The sequence below is a fragment of the Phodopus roborovskii genome, unplaced genomic scaffold (assembly GCF_943737965.1).
Source record: "Phodopus roborovskii unplaced genomic scaffold, PHOROB, whole genome shotgun sequence".
NCBI classification, from domain to species: domain Eukaryota; kingdom Metazoa; phylum Chordata; class Mammalia; order Rodentia; family Cricetidae; genus Phodopus; species Phodopus roborovskii.
The window spans coordinates 5,126,767-5,130,041 of record NW_026126599.1 but is presented as its reverse complement, the minus strand read 5'-3'; positions in this window follow the sequence as shown (position 1 = coordinate 5,130,041).

The window sequence follows — 3,275 nt, the reverse complement described above, 5'->3', positions numbered from 1 at the left end:
CCAGGCAGCTATGTGGTCCTTCCAGTAGGGACCCTTAACTGTTCAAGTGTGGTCTGCTTCATAGGCTCAAGTGGGGAGGCTTCTCCATCCTTTTCTCTTTTAATCATTTATTTATTTTTACATGCATTGGTATCTTGTTTTGCCTGTGGAAGGGTGTTGTAGCTACAGACAGCTGTGAGCCACTATGTGGGTACTGGCAATTGAACCTGGGTCCTCTGCAAGAGCAGTCAATGCTCTTAACCACTGAGCCACCTCTCCAGTCCCCCCCCCCCCTTCATTCTTTTTTTGAGACAGGATCTCAAGTGGCTTAGACTGGCTTCAAATTTTATATGTAGACAAGGCTAGCTTTGAACTCCTAATCCTGCTTCTGCCTCCCAAATGCTGGATTACAAGAGCATACCACCATTCCTTTCTGGTTGTGGATTTCAGTGTTGACTTGACCTCACCAGAGCCTGTAGCAAAAACACCGAAATGTGGCCCCTTCTGGGCTAGTCGGGCTTCTTTACAACATGGCTACCAAATTTAAGCACAACTCATGGCAAGAAAAGCAGCAAGATGTGTTCAGCTTTGGTTCTCACTATTCTTGTCACCTCCACCTTGACAGGCAGTTCACAGAAGTCCACTACATTCCTCAGAAATGGACACAGACCCCCCCACAAGTACCCAGGAGGTGTGGGGGTCTCAGTTCAGAAGGCCTGATGGGGTGGGAGGCAGTACTGTGCCCATATTAGGAGGGCATCCGTTTGCACCCTGAGGTTTCCAGCCTAAGCAAGGCAGAGGCTATAGCCTGGCTGTGAGATGTGTATTGGGGGGACCGATGCCTCATGTTGGGAAGGCCTTACATTACATGCCTCCCTAGCCAGTGTCTATTTGTGGCAGCCCTGGGTCCATGGACTGTTTGCAACACTCCAAGAGGCCAGCTACCCTTAGGGTTGGCTGGGAGGGTGAAGCTACTTGACCTTTGTCAAAAAGGAAGAAGAAGAAAAAAAAAAAAAAAAAAAAAGCTGGGCAATGGTGTTGGATGCCTTTAATCCCAGCACTTGGGAGGCAGAGGCAGGCGGATCTCTGTGAGTTCGAGGCCAGCCTGGTCTACAAAGGAAGTTCCAGGACAGCTTGGGCTGTTACACAGAGAAAACCTGTTTCAAGAAAAGTAATAATAATTGAGCTGGAGAGATGGCCCAGTGGTTAAGAGCACTGACTGCTCTTCCAAAGGTCCTGAGTTTAAGTACCAGCACCCACATGGTGGCTTAATGTCATCTGTAGCTTCAATCCTAGAGTATTCCATTCCCTCTTCTGGCCTCCTTGGACAATGCACACACACACTCACAGACAGCACACATAAATAAGGGACTGGAAAGATGGGTCCATAGTGAAATGCACTTATTGCTCCTACAGAGGACCTAGGTTTGGTTCCCAGCACCCACATGATGGCTCACCATGTATACGTCAAATTCCAGTTTCTTTGATGCCCTTTTCTGACTTCTGTGAGTAGTAAGCACACATGTGATACACATGCATGCAGGCAAAACACTCATACACATAAAATAAAACCAATAAAAAACAGTAAATCTTAGAGGGGGAGCTGAGTAGTGTGTCGTGATAACAAGAACTCCTAGAGATCTGCCAGAACCATGGCCTTCATAATGAAGTTTCTCAGAGTTCAAGGATATCCATCTAATGTCTGTGTTTAGCTTTGGACTGGTATAACCCCTGTGGTTAGGGATAACTTTTAAAATAACTTGGGTGGCCTCATTTTATCTTTAAAAGTCTCCCTTTAATGCTGGGCATTATTAATCCACTCAGCCCACTATGGGTGGCATCATTCTCTAAGCAGGGGACCCTCCTGAACTGAATGTATAAGAATGTATAATCCCAGCACTCAGGAAGGTGAGGCAGGCAGATCTCTGTGAGTTCGAGGCCAGCTTGATCTACAGAGTGAGTTCCAGTATAGCCAGGAATACACAGAGAAATCCTGTGTCTAAAAACAAAAAACAACAAATACTAGTTCTTGGGCTGGAAAGATGGCTCAGCAGTTAAGAGCACTGGCAGCTCTTCAAGAGGGCCCAGGTTTAATTCCCAGCACCTACGTGGCAGCTCATAATTGTAACTCCAGATCCAGGGCATTCAATGTTCTTACACAGACATGCATGCAGGCAAAATACCAATGCACATAATAAATAAATCCTTTAAAAAGTGGCAGACAGTGGTGGCACACATCTTTAATCCTAGCACTTGGGAGTCAAGGCAGGCAGATCTCTGGGTTCCAGAGCCTGGTCTACAGGGTGTGTTCCAGGACAACCAGAAATACACAGAGAAATTCCATCTTAGAAAAAAAGAATTAAGCCAGGCGGTGGTGGTGCACACCTTTAGTCCCAGTGCTTGGGAGGCAGAGGCAGGCGGATCTCTGTGAGTTCGAGGCAAGCCTGGCCTACAGAGCAAGTTCCAGGACAGGCTTCAAAGCTACACAGAGAAACCCTCTCTGGATTGTGGCTGTGGTGTAGTTAGTGCTTGAGTTTTGCCTTGAATCCCAACAATGATACTAGTCTGGATTTGTAAGCCACATCAGCCCTTTCCTCTGCTTTCTGTTTGGAGTTTTTAATCACAACAGAGATGAAACTGTAACAGTGGTGCGAACTGTCTGTCATCCCAGCACTTGGGAAGTGGACGCAAGGGGATGAGGAGTTCAGGGAAGGTCAATTGGAGGCCAGCCTGTGCCATACAAAACTCCAAATAACAAAGCAAGAAAAATGTTTCCATTTACTCTCTCCCTTGAATATACTCATAGTTTCTATGACAAACAATCTTTCCTGCTTGACTCCCAGGTAAATATATAACTTTGTTTCTGAGTGTTGTATGTGATTCTGGGGGTGAAACCAGGCCCCTGCACATGCTATGCAATTGTGCTAGTGCCTAGCTCTGCCCTCAGCCCCTCACTGGGGGAGTCTAGGTGCTCTACTTCTGAGTCACACCCCAGCCTTGAGCTAAGAGGCAGGCAGATCTCTGTGAGTTTGAGGCCAGCCTGGTCTACATAGTGAGTTCCAGGACAGCCAGGGAAGGAACAGAGAAACCCTATCTTGGAAAAAAATCAGGTGTAATGAGACATGACTGTCCACACCTTCAGTCCCATACTCAGAAGGCAGAGATTGATGGATCTTTGTGAATTCGAGGCCAGCCTTACCAACATAGTAAGTTCCAGCCTAGCCAAAGCTATATCATTATACTATGCCACAAACAAAGGAAAAAGGTGCTAAAAAGCTGGCTCAGTGGTTAAGCGC